Source organism: Phacochoerus africanus, chromosome 5, assembly GCF_016906955.1.
Source record: "Phacochoerus africanus isolate WHEZ1 chromosome 5, ROS_Pafr_v1, whole genome shotgun sequence".
Taxonomy (NCBI): domain Eukaryota; kingdom Metazoa; phylum Chordata; class Mammalia; order Artiodactyla; family Suidae; genus Phacochoerus; species Phacochoerus africanus.
In genome coordinates, this window is record NC_062548.1 from 80009848 (window position 1) to 80033870 (window position 24023).

At 41.0% G+C, this 24023-nt stretch overlaps 1 long non-coding RNA gene across 3 annotated transcripts in view; it reads left to right on the forward strand.

The window, feature by feature from the left end:
* Positions 1-390: 390 nt before the first annotated feature.
* Positions 391-24023, forward strand: part of LOC125128007 (uncharacterized) — a 45734-nt gene continuing 22101 nt past the window's right edge. For all 3 annotated transcript variants that reach the window (XR_007135110.1, XR_007135109.1, XR_007135111.1), the window contains exons 1-3: positions 391-882; positions 19354-19441; positions 20592-20665. This is a non-coding gene — a long non-coding RNA (uncharacterized LOC125128007). The remainder of the gene's footprint in view (positions 883-19353; positions 19442-20591; positions 20666-24023) is intronic.

Here is a 24023-nt window from a genome sequence, read left to right on the forward strand (position 1 = left end):
TTTTGAGAAACTGGGGACACAGAACGAGCATCAGAACTTAGATCTGGAATCAGGTTCCTCCAAGCGCACGTACTTCCTTAAGTGACAAGTATTGCTCTTTTAATACTTCGCAGGAGTCAACGCCCACCTCCCCCTAATAGTGGGGTTTTCAAAAAGTTCAGTATCTGAGCCTTGCCAGCCTTCAGCCCCTACACTGTACTCGCCTCATGTGTGCCCAAAGGCACACGTACACCCCAAACCTTCAGATGCTTTTTGCCTTAAAAGAGCTCCGACTGTTTAAAAAACTCATCCTAGAATCCCTCATCATTTGCATGTCTTCTCTCTTCCTTTCTCCCCCACTCCCCATGTTTTCAGATCTCTTCCTTTTCTCCATCGCATACAAGTGTTGTTTTCGGGGACAAACGCCCGGATACATCACTCGGTAGGTTAAGGCAGGCCCGCGTGTTAAAGCCGAGGAGATCCAGGTGAATTACCAACTTTATGCCTGACCTCCCCCTCCCCCCGCCGCCCCTTCTTTCCCCAACATGAACTTGGAAACAACTCAGGCCAAGATGGAACCTCCTTGTCTCAGAAAAGCGATTTCTCTGTTTAATTCTCGGGAAACTGAGCTGACTGGGCCAGGCAACGCAATCCTTTTCCGATTACAGAAAGGATCAAACTGGGCCGGCCGCCTGCAAGCTCTTCCCGGAACTACAGCCAGCTGCGGCCAACACCTGAGTGCCTTCCGACGGCTGCTTTCTGGGGTTTGAGCTCCATCTCTCCAGCAGGGCCACCAGGCATCGGCGCGGCTGGAGGTAGTGGGGGCGGGGGCGCCGTCAAGCCAAGCATCGACAGGGGCGCAGCTACGTTTATGATCCTAAAATGAACTGCAAAGGAAATTGTGTAAGTATAATTGAACCAAGAGAATTTTCCTGCGAAATACATTTCGATGACCATAGTTTTTAACAGCCCTAGATGCTCTCTGGCAAAGACTTAGGCAACCTGCTTAGAGTTACCTCAAGTCTGCGGTGACATTTTCAAATGAGGAAAAGGCCAATTTTCCTTTAACAATAGAATGTATTTTGTACTGATGCTTTCTGGTAAGTTTTCTCTTGTTTTCTAGCAGAGATGGAAAAAGAGGGCTTAGGTAAGTCTCTCCTTTTCAATCACAACCCCAAACTTCAAGAAGTAGGGAGACGGATGCTCTTCAGTCATGAGCTTCAACTTTAAATTACCTACATACAGATTTTCCTCAGAGAAAGAGGTAGTTTGAGTTTGTGGGCTTAAACTAAACTCATTAGCTTTGAAAAGTGGCTTCTTTCTTCCCTCTTCCCTCCTTTCCAAGAATAACTGTGAACCTGATGCTACTCCTAGGCCTTTATAAGATTAATTCTGAACAATCAAGAGACTGAAACACTTTTACAATGTAATTACAGTAATACAAATTGTTTGCCCAAACCTCATTCTGGATAAGGATTTTACAATTAGCAAACAGTTATTACAGTTGGGGCTTGCTGAGAGAAATTGCACAGAAGACATCAAGAGTTGCAATATAGTAGCCATAAAAAAAAAAAAAAAAACTCCTTCAGCAGGGCAGCAATTAATCACCTATTAAAAGGAGAAGGTAAATGGATAGTTCAAGGCAGAAAACTACTACTGATATTTCTACCTTCTGTGACAGTATCTTTCTTTAGCATATGTCAGATACTTGCTTTTTAAAGGCAATAGTACTTTTAGTGTGCAAAAACTTGACCTGGTGAAGGATTCTGGCGCTTGCCCCTAGCTCTTTTGACAGGGGCCTTCCCTACTCAGCTTACCCTTTTCCTTCCAGAGCACCATCCCAAAGACAGAGAATGAGGACTCCAAAGAGGCAGATTGGGGCCTAGGTCTCTATTGTTTAGACCCTTGGCAAGGAGATGTTTAAAGCAAATAGTGCCCCTTTAAAAGGCTCTTGGTACAGTCCTCCCCAGAACTCCCCTCTAGTTTTCGGCCCTCTATAAGGAATTGTGTCTTTGGAAAGACCTTTATCCTGAATTGGGTTTTTGTCCCCGAAGTTCACACTGATGAGTCAGCTCCAAAACCCTCAGAAATTAAAAAGGCACCTCTTTAGGTAACATGTGTGTGTATTTGCCAGCCCAGAATAAACAAAAGCCTGTTAATCAATCGAGTTTGGCAGCTGTGTTCACAGGATGATAAGGATTTATCATCTGCCCCCCCCTAACTTTAAGATGCCTGTTAAAATGTTGTGATTGCTCTTTAGGTTGTCCTGTGGGTTGTAGGTATGGGGTTTGTACTTCAAGGACAATTCATCCTCTGAAACTCACCCCACATTAGCATTTGCACTTCAAAACACAGAAATAAGAGGAGGGAAAGACAGTTTAAAGAAAACAGATTTAAAATCCACTGGAGATAATAAAGGAATGTTAGAGATAAGAGCCTGGATGCCATATGAGAAAGTTACCAAGAAGTCAGAGCTAATGAATGGCTGTGAGAAAAGTGAAATAAACTAGTTAGAGGTCTATAAAGGGGAGAAACCTGGTTAGGTGATATGAAAGGGGGTTAACCGACAGGATTAGGGAAGACGTTAATCAAGTGCCCCAAAGCAATCCAGGCTATAAGAACCCGGAGGTTTGTTTACTGCATCTTGCTTCAGAAAACAAAGAATGTCTGGGTCCAGTTCAGAAGTCAATGAGAGGTCAGCTGAGGCTCTCCAGCCATCGCAGGGAAAATACCTCAGTCGCCATATTCTGATTGGATAATGCAAAAGTTAAGAAAAAAAATTTTTTTGGAAAGGGGGGGTGTTTTCCTTACCACTTTTCTATTTCAAATCATTAAAACGCTTTGGTCTCTAGAGAGGGAAAAATTACACTGGTTAACATAATTACTAGCTCTGACATTTTCAGAAGTTATAGAGGCCTTTTATTAATTAAATGGAGGGCTTAATAAAATATTCCTAATAAAATTTATGGTTGTCTTAAAACTTTCTAAACAGTGCTATAAATTCTTAATAAAATTAACTGGGAAATGAGTTATTAGCCCACACTTTACCCTCTCCCCCACTTCTACATAAGGAGCATCTATAGAATGAAAAGGGAAATAGAAACCTTTTAGTAAAATATAAATATTAGCCAAAGTCACACATTGCTTTAGGAGAGGTAGTTTCAACTAAGTTATTTCTAATGGTTTCATCCTCCAATATTCCCCAAACCTATTCACAAAAATTTTAGAAAATGTCTTCCCTTCTTTCTACTACACATTATCCATCCATATATCCATAAACCCATTTGAAGTGCAATACTTAATTTTCTGGTCTGAGTTGTGTGTTCAGTTTAATAAAAATCATAGATGCATCAGGCACAATTTTAATATAGAATTTTGAAGCTTCCAAGTAGCAAATATTTTCTTCATCTATTAGAAGAGAATTAAAAATGAAATGCCTTGTAATTTCTCCCAGTTTATTTTCTTTAAAGGTAATTTTTAAATGGTAATTTTCTCAGTAACATTTCCCTCTGAACTTCTCATCTTTAACTGTTGGTGCATTATCTCAAGCAGCATTTGGTTGAGCAGATATACAAATCTTTTTCATGCTGCTACATTTCAAAACTTTGGGGAGTTATCTTAAGTTTTGGCATATTTCTCTGCTTCACAGATACAACACTGGCTGGCTGGTTGACTGTTTAAAATGAACAGTGCACTCAAACACACTCCACACCAAACAAAACAGCTTTGGTGGATTGTTCAGCATTTGAAGGCTTGATCTTTTGTGCCGTCTACTGGACAATGGAAAAACTACAGTCTCTATGGTTTAGGAAACTTTTCTTCTCGTCCAGTATTTGGGGGCAGGGGGATGATTCCTTGCTGATAAGTAATGAGAGAGGAGCACAGGACCCAACTTAGACTCATAGGACAGGTTTTGTGATCTAATCACGTGTTCGAATCCAAGTTTAGGACATTAAGTATAGGCACACCTTAACCACTTGATGAAGGCACAAGGTTAAACTTGCATTTAATACAGCTGTGTAGGTGTGTGTCTAAGTGTGCGGCTTGAGAAGGAAAAGAAAGAAAAGGTGGTGGGACAAGCATCTTAAAAAATATGTATATTTCTTGACTCTGAGTATGAATTTGCTTGACAGTCAAGTTCAGTGTATCTACTGCCTTGGTAATCCAGGATGAACAAATTAGTTTTTGAAATTTGGAATGTAACATTGTGTTTAGTAATCAAGAAGAGTACTTTTAGGAGGAAGAGAATGAAATTGGTCATCAGAAAAATTTTAGTGCAGTTCTTTTTTGGTGCTGTTGGAAGAAAATATGAAACTTCAGTATTTTCACTTGGAGACCACATGTGGGAGAAAGTGTGGGTAAAATTCATAGTCAGATGACTTTGTACAATAGAGACTGTTTGATGTTGTCTTAAACATTTAAAAATATTGTATACAATTTGGATATGATTTTTTAAATATTTATGGTTTTCTAGCATTGTGGGAGCTTTGTACCAAAAAAAAAAAAATTATGAAGTTAACTTTGACCTCTGTTTGATATTAACATGGTTTCTGAAAAATCGTGGAGAACTAATAAAGCCCAACACCACTAAAATATGGAGAAGTCAAGCTTATTTTGGTGAAAGAGTTATAGAGTTGGGTACCAGGCTCTTGAAACTGTTCATCTGTTTCTCTGAAATTAAAACCCCTTATTGCATTAAAAAAGGGGAGAAAAAAAACCTCTAGTAGTACATAACTAGTTCTTAGGGTACCCTTTAATAAAAACCTAATAGTGAACAGGAGACAGCTTTAGGACATTTTATTGATGCATAAATATGTTTCGGTGATCTACTTCAAATACATATTTTGATGTGGCACAATGTCAGAATGACTTTAAAATATTATGTGAAATATAGATACGTCAGAGAACTTGGACTGACATTGACTACTTAAAACCATGAGATTGCTGGCACTTCTGTGTAAAAGAACAAGATGGTTTCAGTTGGTCTACAGAGATGGCAGTGGTTAGGAGTGAGGAGGAGATCTGAGTGGTGATGGCTGTGGTGGGTGTCTTTTAAACTTTAGCATCATCAACTGGACTGTGAAAGATTATTTTATGAGATGCTGTTTGGTTCCAAGGGTTCAGATTGGAACAAGGACCCTATAACAACAGCTAGGAAACGTAGACAATTCTTATAGGAACCAACCATAAGTATTCACGCATTTGATGTAGTCTAAACTAGCAGTGGGAGTACTGAGTGCTGGAGACCATCTCTAGCCGCCCAGTGCCAACGTTTACCTGTGAGGCAACAGGATGAGCAAGACTGGCCACGAATAGCATCCATGATGGGCTGTATAAAAGGGCACATTTTGTGAAAACCTTCAGGAAAAAATGGTACTGATTATTCAGAAATAAATATTTTAACATTTCATTGAGTTATCTAATGAATAAGAAAAACATCGAAGACTTCCTGCAGCTCAGAAAGGATTCTAGTAGCTTGGAAAACACAGAGAAGGAAAGAAGAAGAAACTGAAGGACTCCCGCTGAGTAGTTACTTACTTGTGAATATCTGAAAGTGTATTTTCCGTGCCCTTCCTTTTAAACTTAAACATCATCTTTCCGTGTTTTTGTTTTTGTTTTGTTTTTTAATTAACGTCAGGCTATGGCTGTGCTTGTTAAAAATAATATTTTTTCAGGCGATTTATACAAGAAAGGGCCAATTTGAAAACTTATAACTAATGAGAGAGGTCGGCGTCTAAGCCGTAAACAAATCTGTTCACAGCCACAGCTACAGCCCTGAGAGGCTCGCCTCTTCTGAGCTCCTCGAGGATAACTTCATTTACTGGAAGATCCGCGGCCACTTCCGGGACTCTGAGGAGTGGGTCCTTCCACCACTGAGCGCTCTGCAGGGTTGTCTCCTCGCCTGTGCGTGGCCAGATGCCAGTCCCGCGGAGCCCCGCAGCGCAGTCCGGTCCCCGCGCGTCGTGCCACCCAGAGCCCCGGGCCTGCCTGCCCCCTCCTCCCTGGTGGGGCATGGGGTACTCGGACTGCCCAGGGCAGGTGGGGCGCCCAACAGGATGTGCTGCCTGGGTTGGGGACTCGCACCTGGCTGGGCGCCAGGGCGGCGGTACTCTGGTGAGGGCAGGTTTAGGGGACCGTGTTCCCCGGGACCCTGAACCATATGGAAAGAGCCAAGGGTGAAAAGGTCCCTTCTCCTGCCAGTGCACGCCCTCCCACCAGGGCAGACAGGGATCTCGTCTCCTTTGGGGTTCACTTCAGCCTCTGCGGGAGAGAGGGAGGGGGTCAGGCCTGCGCGGCTGCGGTGGCGACTCCGGAGCAGGAGCGCGAGGATCAGAGTTGGTCAGGATGCGGCAACACGGGGCACCCGGTTCTGTCTGCCGGTTATTGGGGCTGAACACCCTAGGGAGCCTCTCTCCCCATCTGGATTCGGGGACTCTGGCGCACCCCTTGCCCCTTAGCCTAATTTTGGAAGCTTTTCGCCTTGGTTCCTGGACGGTTCTTCCCGGGGGCGCCTTGAGCCCCGGGGTGCTGCCCGTCTCGCGCTTCCTCCTCCGAGGCCAAGTGTGCTCTGTGAGTCTGGGGCGCAGGAGCTTTCGGGGACCCGGATCCCCGTCCCCCCCTGCGCCCGCGTTGGCCCCCTCGTACAGGCTGGAACAAGCGCGCGTTTGTGGTGAGGTTATTTCAGGTGCGCTAATGGGATTAGCGGCCGCGGGAGAACCCCGTGTGGGGGCGGATGCGGTTCCTTCTCCGGTTCCAGCCGCGGCCGGGTGGAAGGAGAGGCATCGCCTGCCCGGCGGCCTCTCCCCGCAGCAGCGCCTGCTGGGCGCGCCCCGTGCTCATACTTCGGCAGGAGGCGGCAGACCCAGCGCCCCCGACCGGGATACTGGGGGAGCGGGGGAGGGGAGCGCAGAAGAGAAGAGAGGGGAAAGGAAAGGAGGCGCAGAGTGACTGTGACAGAAAGGGGAGAGCGATAAGGAGATAAAGAGCGGCAGAAACCTAGTCAGGGAAAGCCACAGAGATGGAATGGGATCTAGTCCTGTCCGCCCCCGGGACAAGTAAAACAGTCTCCCCATACCAGCCTCTCCAGGGAAGCTGAAACGCTGTCTTTATTCCCGGTGCTGCTTTCTGCTTCCGAGGGAGCCTTATCATAGACTTTTGCATAATTGCATATTGACTTTGCTAAATAGTTCCGCAAAGCTATTTATGCTTCCACTTGTTCAATCGCAAACAATTCCCTTGGGGAAAAGAAAGAGTGTGTGTGTGTGTGTGTGTGTGTTGGGGTGAGAACAGAGGCAGACATTACCATCCCAGAAGTGAACTGTTCTGGGAAGCCCAGTTCACCACCACAGATAGGGTAAAGTGGTCTTTCTGCATTGGCTCCATTTTTCTCAGCCCCTTTCCCTCCGTTAAAAGCCAGAGACTGTTGAGGTTAATTCCAGGCATTTAGTTCTATTTGCCCATTTCACAGATGAGCAAGCTGAGACCAAGAGAGGTTAAGTGACCTATCCAATTTCTCTTTTCCTAGTATCTCATTTTCTTTATATATATATATATATATTCCCCAACGCTTCAAAAAACAAAAACAAAAAACAAAATCAGAGCTACAGCCTTTCTGAGTCTTCTTTCATAAGATCACTGGAGGTCAGTGCCTCTATATCTCTGGTCAGAAGCACCTGTTTGTGAAACTGATGGTGGTTTGTGAGTTTGGGGATTGGAGGCTGACACCCCCCTCCTCCCCTACCCCAGCGCTGAGTCCAGCACCAGGCCCTTTCAGAGAGCTTGCTGCCCTGTGGAAGTCCCCTCCTTGGGACCAGAGAGAAAGAAGCAAGGAGAGCTGGTACTTTGTGGTGATGCATGCTGCTGGGGTCTCATGGGCTTGACTTTTTAACCCATCAACCCTCAAATAAACAAACAACTCAGGCTTTTTGCATCAATTTCTGGTTACTGAATGACCCTAAGCAGAAAGTTGGTCCAGGTCACCCAGGGCAGGAGTGGGGTGGTTCGAGGCCTTATTTACCCCTGGTTTAAAAACAACATCCCCTCTAACTCTGTCTCTCCTCAAGACTCAGCAGCTTGCCTTTTAAGGATGTGAGAAGGAGCTTCTTAGAGTCTAAGCAGACATCATAACTCATCAAGATGTTTAAGTTTCAAGTTTACAAAAACAGCACTTTAGCCTTGCTTTTCTGAACCCCACTACAACCAAGAGCCAGGCTAGCAAACCCTTTGCAAAGAGAGCCTGTATCACTTATGGGCAAAATACATTTTTGAGTAATCACTTCTAATTCTGAAATATTTTTATTTTTAGCTTTGAACTGGACTCCTAAAATGAATCAGTTCTTTACCATCCTCTTTTCCCTGTTCCCTGATCATTTTTAACCTTTCATTCTAAGTTTTTTGTTACCTTGAAATTTGTCTTGATTTGGGCATTTGGTACAGAAAATCTGCTTTTTGCAGACTTATTCATTGCATCCATGTACAATTATTTTGTGAAAACTCTGCAGAGCTTACCGATTTTTTTTAAATTATTGATTATTATCAAAAAATATCCTAACATCTTTTGAGGTTTAAACCTTAGTTCTTCCTGATAAGCCCGTTGCACTTCCTTTTTTAAAGATTTTTGTTCATATATCTTTTAGTTAAAAATCTTTTGAGAAGCCAACACTTTTGTGATACACTGCACTTTCACTGCACTTTAAGTTATTTTATCCTCAACTGTGTAGTGATTGCAGGCTGAAACAGAAGAATGATTTGGGGAATTGGTTCTATTAGGAAAAGCTCTTTGTCCTTAGAGTCCTTACAAATATTCCAGGCAGGAGTCTGGGAGGTGGCTGTGGCAGGGAGAGCTGCAGTGCTGAGTGTTAGGACACTTGGCTTCAAACTGTAACCCGGTCACTAAAGGGGCTGATTGCATTTAGAGAAGTTCATCACCTGCAAAGTGAATTGGTTATATTATTTTATTCTCTAATAAGTGTACTTTTAATTCTTGTATTTAGTGATTCTGTATTATAAAATTAGACAGAAAAAAATGTGGAGCTTCTTAATGATCAAAAATGTTTAGCGTTAGGACAGACATTGCAATATTACCTGTTTCACAGTGAGTGAATTTTTTAAAGTTTGATGTTTTGGAGTTGGATTGAAGAAGTTTCTCCTAAAGCGACGTTTCCCTGCCTCAACTTTAACTCTTTACATACAGCCCTAGGGGTTTTGCCCTGTTTCAGTGCCTTCTGAATTACCGTTTAATTGTTCTTTAGAAAAAAAAATAGTCTCCCCTAAAGTAAAACACAAAAATGCATTTAAAAAGGGAATTTTATATCCTAGAATTGCTTTTGTATTTTTTTCAAATGCAGAGTACATTAAATACATAATAAATTTAAAAGAGTTTGGTTGGATACATGCTCCTAAATCATCTCTACCCCACTTTGGGCAGCAATGACCAAAGGTCATCTTAAATCTGTTCAATATGCCATGTTCTAAACAAGTTCTACTTAATATATCAGCCTGCCAAGTACTGTTCAACAAATATCACACACTGAACACAAAGAGGCATTTGGCAGAGAAAGAAGTGAACACTAATGATTAGGAAAAAATAAACACTAATATTAGGAAGAAATCACTAATGTCTTATAATTCAGTGTTGGGATTTCAAGTGGGATTTTCTCTTGTAAACCTGTAACTGAAAACTTGTTGATTCTGGTGAGCTATGTGACACCTCCATTTTACTGCATTTTGAAATATAATCACTACAATTTTAGACATTGGTAAGGCCTAGCTTTTAGATAATAATGAGCAATTTTTGAAAAATAGACTAGATTCTATAAAAATGACAATAATTTCTCATAAAAACCTTCAAAACCCTGAAATCTGAAACTCTTGTGCTTTATATTCCAGGGAAGGAAAACACAAATGCTTCTCCTTTGGACATTTTTTCCCCCAATTTATTCACCTCTCTACTTGCTCCTCTTTAGAGATTCTCCCTAAGGGGAAATCAAGTGCCAGAAGAACCCTTTAATACCTTCAGGCACTGTAACCTCTAGATATTACTCTCGAAGTTGGAAAATAACAAGTCTTTGTTGAAAGGTATACCTGAAAGAACTAAAGTAAACAGAAAGATGTCAAAAGCAGAGGATTATTTTCTGTTACCATTTGATTTTGTCTGAATTTTCTGTTGTGTAGCTTAGAGGTTAAAGCACTTAATTCTTTTTTTTTTTTTTTTTTTTTTCCTTTTTAGGGCCGAACCCGCCGCATATGGAGGTTCCCAGGCTAGGGGTCTAATCAAAGCTGTAGCTGGCGGCCACAGCCACAGCCACAGCCACAGCAATGCCAGATCTGAGCCAAATCTGTAACCTACACCACAGCTCACAGCAATGCCGGATCCTTAACCCACTGAGTGAGGCCAGGGCTCGAACCTGCAACCTTATGGTTCCTAGTCAGATTCGTTTCTGCTGTACAGAGGCTCCTAAAGCACTTACTTCTTTCTCCATTAGCCAGGCAACTTTTGGAAACACTGTCTCTAGTTCCCTGGTTCCACATTTGTTTTTTCTGTGTAGCATTGCACACTGAATTTGCAGGGTAAGAGGCAGTTTGTACACATTTTTTTTCTTTATGTCTACTAGTGGTTACAAATCTCAGCAAACCAAATGCCACTCACTGGAAGCCTTTATTCTGCTTTGTTTTGCCCTAACTATGGAATTAAGTTGAAATAATAATTTATTGAAACAACATAAACACCTGACCATCTTCAAAACCAAGAAAAATCAAAACCAAAAAACATGGCTTAGCCCAACCAGAATGCTTAAGAACTTGAAAACCACAGAGCTGGAAATGGGTAGTTATGGCTCTTTTAATAACTGTCATTTTACTGTGATTCTAAATCAGTATCCCAGCACAATGAGGTGTGGTTGAGTTTCAAATGCTCTGGAAACCACTGCTTTGAAGGTCAAATGGCCATATTTAAGTTCCCAGCTATCCTGCTCTACCTACAATCCTTTGCCGTAGGGGACCAACCACATTCCCCAGCTTGGTAAGGACCAAATGCTCCCAGCCATCTGGTTCCCTGACTTGTGATTCTGTACCTGGCAGTTACCATTTTTTTCTTCTCCTGGAGTATTTAACTCTCTTCGGTTTTATATTTTGGCATTTCTATGGCAGGTGGCCTCTTTTATTCTGTGTTGACTTGGAAAAAAAATTACATATTTTCAGATACTCTTATCTGCTAAATGCTTAGGGCTTATTTGTTTGAGATGCTCAACCAATGAGCCTTCCTCAGTGCTTATAGCTTTTTACCCCAGGAGGGAAGAGTGTGGATTTGTTTCAAAATTGTCTTCTTTTTACTTGCTTTTTCCTTTCTGATGAGTCTGTATTTTGTTCTGCTGACACAGATGGTTAACTCCGTACCAGAGAACCGATTAAAAACATTTTCTTAAAAATATCTATTCCGGGAGTTCTCACTGTGGCTCAGTGGGTTAAGGACATAACATAGTGTCTGTGAGGGTGGGGGTTCGATCCCTTGCCTCCCTCAGTGGGTTAAGGATCTGACGTTGCCACAAACTGAGGCATAAGTCATGGATGCAGCTCATAGCCAGTGTTTCTGTGGCTGTGGTGTAGGCTGGCAGCTGGAGCTGTGATACCACTCCTAGCCTGGGAACTTCCATATGCTGCAGGTGCAACCATAAAAAGTGAAAAAGAAAGAAAAAATACAAAGACTATTTCTATTGCTGGTATTAACCAGCTTTTTTTTTTTTTTTTGGTCTTTTTGTTTTTTTAGGACCACGCATGTGGCATATGGAGGTTCCCTGGCTAGGGTGGAATTGGAATAGGAGCTGCAGCTGCCAGCCTACACCACAGCCACAGCCACAGCACCATGGGATCTGAGCCACATCTACGACCTTCACCACAGCTCACAGCAACATCAGATCCTTAACCCACTGAGCGAGGCCAGGGATGAAACACAAAACCTCATGGTTACTAGTCAGATTTATTAACCACTGAGCCACAACAGGAACTCCAGCCTATCACTTTCTGTTGATTTGTTTATCAAAATATTTCCACTCCAGTAATTCTAAATGGGCACAGTTACAAAGCTACAAACTTTGCTCTTTTTAGGATGGGCTAGTTCTCACTGCATAATCTCTGATAAACCTGCTACTTTTGAATGATTCTGGAGAACAGTAAACGGTCTTAGAGATTCTATCCCACCTTGTATGTGGCCAGAAAAAACGTAAGCAATAGTCAGTTTTGTTCTCATCACTGTGTCTAGGGAACCATTCTCTTGTACAGCAGATTCCCCTCGTGAGGGCGCTTTCTTGAAAAACCTGGATAGTTGTCATAGATCTACTGAGAAGCTGCTCAGGTTCGTTGACACTCTATACACTCAGTTAACCCAGATGCCAAGGCCGCCCTCACTATCCTACCTCTGCTCTCTTGGAAACTTTTAAGACATGAGGTTCAACAGCAGTTTTAGAGTTTACCTGCTTTTCTCACTGTTACTGACATTTGGGGGGGATAGTGATGAAAAGGCAAGTCTGTTGCAAATTTCATAAATCGGTCTTTCCTCTCTGCTTTGCTGTCAGGTTGCCCTTCTCACTAATGTCACCATATGTCACTGTTTGTCCCAGCCAATCCGAGGCTGACTGAAAGCATTTGACTAATTTTGGGGTCCTGCTGCCTGTCACCGGTAAGACTCTGCCAACTTTTTGGTTTGAAACTGTTCTGTTTAGAACAGTGATGTTCAGATGATGTTAATTATCTGTCCTAAACCAGGTCTTTGATGTTTGGGGATAAAATTGAGAATTTACTTTTTGCCTCTAATTTAAGAAAATATTTCACAATTTGAGGAGCATGCCCCACCCCTAGATCTAATATCTTCCTTTACGCCCCCAAACCCTGAGAGTACAAGCTATTATCATCTCCATTTCCCAGATAAAGTTTAAAGTCACACAGCTGTTTGGGATCAAGGGCTGTGTACCAAGTTATGATATCAATGAAAAAACATCTCTATTAACTGCATCACTTTATTATGCTAAATATTTGGGATGGAGGGCATGAGAAAACATTTCCTTTCTGTTGGATTTAATTATTTTCTCTTTCTCTTCTATCATCTACTATAAAATCAGAAATATTTAAACCTCTGGAACATATCTCCAGAAGGTTTCACTATTTTCGGTGTCCAGACATTTTGAACTGATTAACCATGCTCTGCGTGAAATGTTTGCTTCTCTGATTTCAAAGTTATTTTTGGTTGTGCAAATAGTATCTATTTTTGAAAGATCATGCTCAAAATTATATATAGTATAAAAGATGATTGTATAGATTTATTGTCTTTCTACAAATATTTGTTTGGTTCTCATAGATGGTGTGTCTTTTTTGTGTTTCAAAAACTATAACACGAACATAAATCAGTTTATGACATTTTATGGCACAGTTTTCAAGGAGATAGCAATTCAAACTTTCCATTTAAAGAGAGAGAAGAAAACTGCTTTTAGGAAATATTAGTTAATCGGCAGGAGTCCTTTTCAGAGCACAGTTACCATGGGATTGAGAAGTATTTGCTAATTATAACAGTGCACTAATTATCTGCTTTTACATCTCATCTTTCTGTCTTTCTGTCTAAATTCACTTCTAATTATATGGTACCCTTTTTGCATATGACATATCTGAAAGTATTGCTTTTATCAGATATGAATTCTTTTACTTGGAAATATTAAAGACATAGTTTCACTTCCAAAATATTTTCTCCTCCGATATAGTGCAATCTTTTGATTGTGGGTTGAATAATCTGTCATAATGGGGGGAGGGAGGGAGGGATTAAGCTTTAAATATTAGACATTTTGTATCTTGCAAAAGGGAATAGCAAAACTAATCAGTCTTGTCATGGTTTCTTTTTTTTTTTTTAAACGCAGTTAAGCAGACGTAGCCACATTACCCGCTCAGCGTCCCCATCATTGTCATCCTATTTTTATTACTTTTCAGAATTTCAAACATTGTCCCTGACAAAAGAGTTAAAACATAGTGTAAGAAAGGAACTATCACTGGGTCCTCAGAACCCGTTTTCATGGGATGAACTGATCATCTGAATTACAAAGGTCGGTTAAAACAACAGGAACAGTAAGAACAACAACAACAAATGTGATTTCAGTTGCTACATTCTGCTTCCCCCTGGGCTTGTAGAGCAAATAGAAGCAGGACTCATTCTCCGTGTGAAAGAGAGTCTCATTCTCTCCCCAAAGCAGGAATTTCACGGGTGGGGGGCATTTATAAATTGAGGGTCTCCATTTTCCACCTTTAGGGGGTCCACAGGCCTTCCTCCCTAACATGGGCTCCTGCAACAGCAGTTAGTTGGATTCATTTGTGGGTCTGCCCTTTCTCTGACTCCACCCCTGATCATGCTTTATTGATTATGATCTTTAATGCACCCATATTCATTTCAATATTTACTTGTTTTAAAAGAGAGCTTAAAGAATAATTTATAAGCTTTTAAAGAAACATCTGATAGAGTACTTGAAGCTTCTGCAAATACAAACAAAATCTGCTCTGCAGTCTTTAAGTACATATAGATATGTGGATCAAGCAGTTTTAGACCTCGGGCTCCAGGCAGGGCTTGAAGGAAATGGAAGGCTGGTTGGAGCACAAGGAGGAGCAGTGATTGAGGGTTTCCTCTATGCCAGCCATGGGGATAGGTGGCTTTTATAAGCATTCTTTCATTTTGGTAACATCCGAGTCTATTGAGGGTTGTTATAAAAGTCGAATCAGAGCTTTAGAGTTTGATATATCTTTTATGTTGAATTACACGGACCTGAAAACTTGGATCTTCTGCTGCTTTTATGTCCCACCACCACATCATTTACATCCATTCAATTTGAGATGCTCAATCGCCCAGCAAACTAAGGATGCAGCAAGGACTTTGAGAGCCTTACAGGGGAGGGGGGCTCCCCGCAACTGGAGACAGTGCAGCAGTGGAAGAGCTTCTTCATTATTCCAACAAAGACCTCTTTCCCTCCCTCCCACCCCATGGGCCCTGAAGCTCCTCATCTGGCAATCAGGATGACTTGACCCTATTTTTGATATTCCTCTCAGCCCCAGTGATTTGTGCATTTTGTATTTGATTATGCTGATGCCAAAGGGTTACAGCTGAAAGGAGGAAGGCAAACTAATTATAAACAGAACTTTCCCACTTAAAATCTCAGGGGCTCAAGAGAAATGGTTTACGTATTTTCTCACCCGGACAATCAGAAATGTATTCCTTTGTGGCAGTTAGAAGAGACATTGAAAAACAAAACCAAAAACACTTTTTAATTTTTTCACTTTTACCATTTAAGTTACAATATGTTATGGAAGTGAAATCGTCCAAAGGGGTGCAGATTAGGGTTCTAATCTCAAACTGCTGCAGATTGGGGTTATTTCTTGACTAGTTGCTGTGTGCTTTGAAATGGGAAACCATCTCTCTCTGGACTTAGTAAAATAACGTTAATTCCGTCTCCTTCAGATGGTGTTCTGATGTTTAATCAATGTTCATAAATCTCTTCAAGATCTTCACATGATAATTGTGACATAAAGTACAAAGTATTATTCTTGGAATGGGGTAATTTTATCCAATTAAACCTCCTCTGAGCTATCACCTGGGTAGCAAACATTGTTATTACTTTGCAAATTACTTTGACTTAGGCTTTCTCAGATTCCCTACTCATGAGCAAAAGTCCCATCAGAAGGCTTAGAATATTTAATATTTGCAACATTGACTCTGATGGGACATTACAGCAAAGAACAATGTGGTCTAGTGCTGCACTAAGGGCAGGTCAGAAGGACCTCAATCTCTCTGAGGATGTGTCTTATGCAATGTCATTAGCCCTTCTTGGAATAGCTGTATAATTAACAACTGGACACAGCACGTCATTAATTTGAACGGGATCAGAAGAGACTTTGAGTGTGAAGCTTGCAGTCAAGTTGGTCTATGAAATTTGCCCCAGTTTCTAGAGACCAGAGTGTCACGATCCGTTGGTGCCATTTGTTTTTTTATTTATTATGATTATGATTATGATTATTACTCTGCTTTTTTAGGGTGTCATTTCACGGGCTAGAGGTCAAATTGGAGCTGCAGCTGTTGGCCTATGCCACAGCCACAGCAACACCAGATCCGAGCCTCCTCTGTGACCTACACCACAGCTCACGGCAATGCCAGATCCTTAACCCATTGAGCAAGGCTGGGAATCGAACTCGTATCCTCATGGATATTAGTTGGGTTTGTTACCACTGAGCCACAATGGGAACTCCTGTTTGCTTTTTTAAATGCAGCCAGCCCTTCAAAATCAATTGCCAAACATAGACTTGATAGCCAATGTTTCCTAGCAAGCACTAGAAATTACCTGCCACGTTTTAAATGGACCAATCTAGACACCACTCTTCATTAATTAATTAATGCATTTATCTTATAAATTATTTATTGATTATCCACATGCCAGGATTTGGATTAAGGATGACAGAGAGAAGTAGGAGGGTGGGGATCCTGAGGAGGTGTGTGATCAGTAGTGTAGCTACCTTCATGGCCTGTTCGTGTATCATTGTAGCTGCTGGTTTTATTTGGGAAATTGTTCTAGAGAGGTATATTGTCACAGAGAACAAACATGACCCCTCCCCACCCCCACCTCAGTCCATAGCTGGGGTCAATTCATCAGGCATTCTGTGAACTTTTGTTACAGTCAAGGATAAAAGAGGCATTGATGATAATTAACATAGAAAATGTGGGGGAAAAAATAGCTCGTATTTTAGGCCACAAATTGTTGAAGTGTGTATGGCAGGTGAAATGAGAGAATTCCATCAGGTTTAGTGTATGCAACTGCTTAGATATTTGAGTTTTAATTGTCACCTTTTCTATCTGGTATTGCCATGAGCTGTGGTGTAGGTTGCAGATGCAGCTTGGATCCTGCATTGCTGTGGCTCTGGTGCAGGCCAGCAGCTGTAGCTCCAATTTGACCCCTATCCTGGGAACCTCCATATGCCGAGGGTTCGGCCCTAAAAAAAAAAAAAAGCAAAAAGAAATAATAATAATAATAATTGTCACCGTTTCTTCTTTCCCACAAGCCCTTCTGATTATGTCCAAATTGCAGGGACTTTTAAAGATTGCCTAAGGACACTAGGAAGTTAAAGATTGAATTATCAAAATGGTACTGAAAAAGAAAGAAATTCTCAATCAATCAAAAGGGGAAAAAAATCCATAATCCCACCATCCAAACATAGCCAATAACAATTTCTTTCTTCAGATATGTTTTTATAGAATTATGTGCTTTTGCTTTCTATTACATATCTTACAGATTATTACATATTATATCTATTTTTAATGCCTGCCTGACATTACAAAGCCTAGGTATACCGTACTATAAAGTACCACCTATTTTTGGATATTTAGTTTGTCTCTAGTTTTTTTTACCGCTATTATAAATTAAGCTGCAGTGCATTGTGTGTGTGTGTGTGTGTGTGTGTGTGTGTGTGTGTGTGTGTGCGTGCGTGCATGTGTATGCATGTAGACTTCCCTACACTTTTTAGATAGATCTGGAAGTTAGAATTCTAGGTCTTTAAAAGATAATGTATTTTGGGTGGGGGGATGTGCTTGGGTTATGGGATAGAAATCCTGTGGAATTGGATTGTTATGATCATTAAACAACTACAGATGTGATAAATTTATTTGAGTAATAAAAAAATAAATAAAAAATAAAAAATAAAAGATATCGTATTATGTATGGCTTTAAAGATTTTTTTGCTGAATTACATGTCAGCATTGGATACAATGATTCAAATATTCTCCTTACCAAAATTTGTTGGTAAAAAAAGAACCCTTATTTTTAAAATTGCATTTTTTATTACCTGCAAATTTGAACCTGTCACTGTGGAGTAGTTCTCGCCCTTCCTTGTTGAATTGTCTATTTACCTTGTCTGTGAATTTCTCTGTTAGGTATATTGCAGCTTTGAAATTCAGAATCCTCTTTCTCATATGGAAAAATGTATGAAGCCAGTATGTATGGTGTTTCTGAATAAATATTAATGAAATTTAAAATGCTGATGAAAATAAAAAAGCAATTAGAAGCAGATATGTCATAATTACATGTGTGGCTGAATATAGCTAACAGGAAAAAAAATATTTATTAGTGTGATTGTAAGATGGTGAATAATATTTACTTTCTTTTTTCTGCTTTTCTATATTTTGGAAGTTTCTTTTCTTTTTTTTTTTTTGGCTTTTTTTAGGGTCGTACCTCAGCATATGGAGGTTCCTAGACTAGGGGTCAAATCAGAGCTACAGCTTCCCGCCTACACCACAGCCACGGCACTGCCAGATCCGAGCCACATCTGTGAACTACACCACAGCTCACGGCAACGCTGGACCCTTAACCCACTGTGCAAGGCCAGGGATCGAACCCACAACCTCATGGTTCCTAGTCAGATTCGTTTCTGCTGCACCACGACGGGAATTCCGTATTTTGGAAGTTTCTAAAGTGAATTGCACTATTTTTTAAAATCAGAAAAGCATTTATTTGTAGATCTGTCTTTTCTGTCAACTCACTTTTTTTTTAACTTGGACATTTTTAAGACATGGAGTTTCACTGAAACTGGGGGAACTATCTATACAAGTTTAGAATCTATGGGCAAGTGAAAAAAGCCGTTTCTGGAATATTCTTTCCTTTGTGAAATCAACAATTTCTAAACAGATGAGAGGTGACCAGACGGATTCCTCTGAGTAGGTGAGGGATATTCAAAGTGAATTTTCCTGTGACTGAACATGTGGAATAAAAGCTTCTCCGCTGCTGCTGGGGCCACTTTCTGGGCTGTTCTGAGACTTTGCATAGTAATGTGACTTCTTTGGCCTGAGTGTTTACAGTGACAAGTTATCAAGGGTGAGAAGGGTACACAAATTATAACTGGATGTCCACTTTCTAAAAGTTTGTCCTTGGAGTTCCTGTCCTGGCTCAGTGGTTAACGAACCCAGATAGGATCCATGAGGGTTCGTGAGGGTTTGATCCCTGGCCTCCCTCAGTGGGTTAAGGATCCGGCATTGCTGTGAGCTATGGTGTAGGTCGCAGATGTGGCTCGGATCTGGCGTTGCTGTGACTGTGGTGTAGGCCAGCAGCTGCAGCTCCGATTAGACCCCTAGCCTGGGAACCTCATGTGCCATGGATGTGGCCCTAAAAAAACAAAAGACCAAAAAAAAAAAAAACCCGAAAACCTACTAAAAAAAATTAAAAAATAGTAAAAATTTGTCCTTCATTTAAAATACTTTTTGGGGGGCACAAGTAAACAAATTTCCATATTTGGTCAATGCAAATAAGGAAATCTATGGTTTGCAAAAGCATATCGAGGAGACAAACTTTTGACTCTCTCTCTTGGTTATAGGAAGAGTAACAGCAGAAGCCAGATCCTCCTGGCCACCATTCTCAGCTGGTAGCAAGACATACCTAACAGTGCTGAACTCTGACTGCAGGTAAATGTCGGAGAGAAATTAAAACAATCTCTTGGATGCTGAACTAAAAAAAAAGTCTCAGTAGAGACTGATTTCCAAGAATATTCCAGGTGCAAATATTTTAGAAATTCCTTCAGATCTACAGGGTAAATAGGAAATGGTGCAAAGAATTTCTCAGAAATAATAAATTCACTCCTTCTCAATAGTGTACATGTTTGTCCTCCATATTTTAATAGCTAGCTCTCCATGAGAGTACATTTAAAAGTTCGGATGTTGGTCTTTATCTTCCAGATAATGTTCTTGAATGAGGCAGAGGGGAAGGGCCCTTTTTGTGCTTTGGGTTTATAGAGCTTACAAACCAGAGGAAAGGCGGACGTGTCTGGGTTTAGGGGATAATGGTTAACACTCTTGCTCACTCCCAAACCTCTGGGTTAGGGACAGATGGAAAGATCCACACAGGAGCATTGTGGAGAAATATCAGCTTTGGGAGGGGGGAAAGCTGATTGGAAAACAAGGCTTACCTCCAGGCTGGCTAATACCCATCTCACCTATCTACTTAAACCAACTCCCAAGCAAAGGCTTCCCAAACCACTGCATAGGTGTGTGAGTCCTGAGCATAGGAAAGCAAGAGAAAAGACTGAGCCTCCAAGCTTGATTCTCTTTTCCCCTCTAGAGTCCCACTGATCAGGAAAACTGATATTTTTCAGAGAAAGAAGAAAGGAGGCAGAGAGGGAGACTTTGGAAGATTTTCTTCCACACTTTGACTTCATGAGCATGGAAGCTCCCCCTTCTATGGAAATGAATAGGAATAAGGAATTTCTGTCCTCACAAATTCAGTGAAGGAATGATGAAAAGTAAAGATTATATGGATCCGAGGCATGAGTGGGAGCCCCCTAGGGGAGGGGGGTAAATTGTCATTCTTAGGATGTTGGGAAGAAATTGGCAGGGTATTCGCAAGATGATAACACTTTTGGGCTCCCAGAACTTGAAAACAAACAACAGCCAAGAAATCTCTGCACCACTCCTTAAATAAGATTGCTAAAGTATGTGAAGACAGAGGTCCTGGGGATCTTGAGATACAGATCCCATCTCACCCTTCTGGACCCAGAACTCTAGGGAACCTGCAAGAGCACTTTTCTCAATAACTCATGCTTGCACCCTTCCTTTGCAGGGAAGCTGATGGGGTGGTGTGATCCATTAAGGGAAGAGAAACCCCAAAGGCCCTTCTAGAGTGTCGTTTCCATGGTGAGTGAGTGACACCCAAATGGGAAGAACCATCAGGACTGGCAGTTGTGCTTTTCTCTGTTTGGCCAGAAGATGGGCAGTGGCTCAGAGCAGGATCACTCAGAGGTAGTAAAAGAGAAAAGAAATACAATAAAGACCTCTCAGGGTATTAATGGTCCAGAGAAGAGCCGACCCACAGCCCTCGCAGGTTTCTTCAAATCTCCACTGGAGGGGGGATCTGAATGAAGCAGAGAAGGGCACTCTTTGTACTAATGCCTAAGGTTTTGCCTATTTAATCATCCTTCCTCCAATATTCGTTCATGAAACAGCCTCCAGGGATGGGAAAGGAATTGGAGCTCCTGTCTGGATGGGGAGGGTTGAGGCTGGGGAAGAAATTTTAGGGTCGTTTCTTTCTGTAGAAGTGGTTATTTTCTCTTCCTTGCATTAAGGGGGAAAAAGATCCAAAATTCATGACCACACCCCCAAAAAAGAGGATAAACTTCTAACTAGGAAAGCGAATCCAAGTAGGGAGATTACAAAAGAAGAAAACAGAAACCATCAACTCATCATAGTTGACGAGCCTCTGTTCAGTTCATTATCTCCCAAAGATGAGAGATGTTCGAAGTCTAGAACAGAAACCCTTAACATACAGACTTCAGACCAAAGAGAATCTACAAACAAGTCCCACATGAGAAGGTGTGGGAGCCATTGAGAATCTCATTCGCTGTATCCTAACCAAAAGAGAGTCTGCATAAATTTATACTCATCAAATGACAGTAATCTGGACAAAAGTTAGCATCTATTAAAAATACTGTCAGAAAGAAAGAAGGAAAGAGACACAATAGGTTAATGATAACAGAAATCAAGTCTGGGAGTTTCTGCTGTGGCTCAAGGGGATCAACAATGTCTCTCCAGTGGCAGGGAAGTGGGTTCAATTCCTGGCACAATAGATTAACTGCAGCTGTGGTACAGGTTGCAGCTCTGACTCAGATTTGATCCCTGGCCGAGGAATTCCATATACCACAGAGTGGCAAAAAAAAAAAAAAAAATCATGTTTGGAGAACAAAACACTTCAAGAAATAGAAACATATTTTTGTTTGGAAGTACTACAAACTGTCAAAGAAACTAAAGGGAATATTAGATCTTTGAAACAAGCCATCAAAGTGTACAATAGTATTACAAAAAAAATAGTATTACAAGAAAAAAGAAAATTGAAGAGTAAATAAAATAAAGGGAGACCAGCATGAAAAAAACCTTGAAATTCTACAAGTTGTCTCACATATCAGTTGGACAAAGATGAAAAAATGACCAAACAAGAGAAAAAAAAGAAATAAGACAAGGCAAATTACATTTTAATTCAGTTTCTAATCTTTATTTTATTATATTTAAGTTATTTTTTTCTCTTGATGACCTGTTTCTGTAACTGGAAACTTAGAAACAGAATTTCTGCTGTTAAAGTTCTAAAAGTTCCTCAACACCCCCACCCCACTCCACCCCCGCGCCACAAAAAAAGTCCTGGAGCTGTGGTGTAGGTCACAGACACGGCTCAGATCCTGAGTTGCTGTGGCTGTGGCATAGGCCAGCAGCTACAGCTCCAATTCGACCCCTAGCCTGGGACTCTCCATGTGCCTTGGGTCCGGCTCTATAAAGACAAAAAACAAAATAAAACAAAACATCCAACATTATTAATCATCTAAACATCATCCTTTGGATTTTTTTTTTTAACTCATTCAGTATCTGTGTCTTTAGACTAAAAATTTTATTCATATAGAACAATTTCAGAGGAGTTTAATCTGTGGGCTGGGACAATTGCGTAGTGATAAAACAGTTGTGTTCCAATTTTTTCTTAGTGCTTTAAGGTTTTCTTGAAAGTGAGTGATTATTCAGTTTGCTCTCCACACCACTCACAATGCCCTGCCCCTAAGCAAACTACTACTTTGCATATCTGTGAGCTGTAATTCAACCTGGGTTCCCTCTGACCTGGGGGCAGCCAGGAGTAATTGGAATCTTTATTTATTTATTTATTTATTTATTTATTTATTTATTTATTTATTTATTTATTTATCTTTTCTATGGCTGCTCCTGAAGCACATGGAGGTTCCCAGGCTAGAGGTCTAATTGGAGCTGCAGCCGCCTGCCTATGCTGGAGCTACAGCAATGCCAGATCCAAGCTGCATTTGCAACCTACACCACAGCTCACAGCAATGCGGATCCTTAACCCACTGAGAAGCAAGGCCAGGGATCGAAGCCACAATCTTATGGTTCTTAGTCGGATTCATTAACCACTGAGCCAGGACGGGAACTTGAGTCTTTGGTTTAGAACACAGGATTTAGAACAATAGCGAACCAACGGAGACACAGGAAGAGAGGAAAAAGAATCCTGCCCACCACTAGAAGCTAAAAAGACCTTGAAATTTTCAGTTTCCAGTTTGCAAACCAGATAGGAAAGAAACGGAAACATGAGGTCATAGAATTTGAAAGCTAAAATAGCTTAGATCATAGAACTTGAAAGCTAAATAGTCTAAGACGCTCTCTAGTGCAGGTGAACCCTCTTACTTACAGATGAGGAAACAGCCCCCCCAAAAGCCAACGTAGCCAAGAACCACTTATATGGATAGTAGCTAAACCAAAAGCACTATTTTTTTTTTTTAATTGGCTTTCCTCTTTGAGGAAAACAAGAAACAATGAGTTGAAAGAAGTGGAGTTCTTTGCTAAACCGTGAAAGAGGATGGAGAAATAGAATTTGGAAGCAATCCAAGTGTTTTGTCTCTTTTTATTTAAATTATGATTCTCCGAAAGTCAAGGCACTGATAAGATAGAAATAGAATATACAGCAAAACAAAAGCCGAGGAGGAGAGGGATGTTTGGGAAGATCAGTTCTCCTTCTCTTTTCTCTCTCAGTCTCTTTCTTTTGCAACCATCAGCCTTTCCACTGCCTCACTCCAACAATGGGAGGGGGTTGCTTCTGTAGGGAGGAGATTGTAGAAATAAGCAGTTTCAGATTGAACGGATGCCTTCCCATTTGGTTAAAAACACAATCAGGGGATGTTTTCATTTACATGTATTACATAAAATGCCTTATTGAGGCATAGGGTGACGCTTTGAAGTCATATACTCTGAGTTGTTGTCACTCATCAACTCTTCGATTTTGCTTAAGCTTCTCAAACTCTGTGCTTCAGTTTGTTCATCTGTCAAATGGATAGGATTGTGGTTGGAGCCACCACATAGGCTTATTAGTGCACAATAATGCAGTAAGTACTAACTGATAAATAACCTAATACATGTTTGCTTCAATTCTGGGAGCCTGGAACAACAAACAAAAGTAATAGATTCACGTGATCTACTGTGATTGTGTTAAAGGATCATGAAGAAGGGGTGA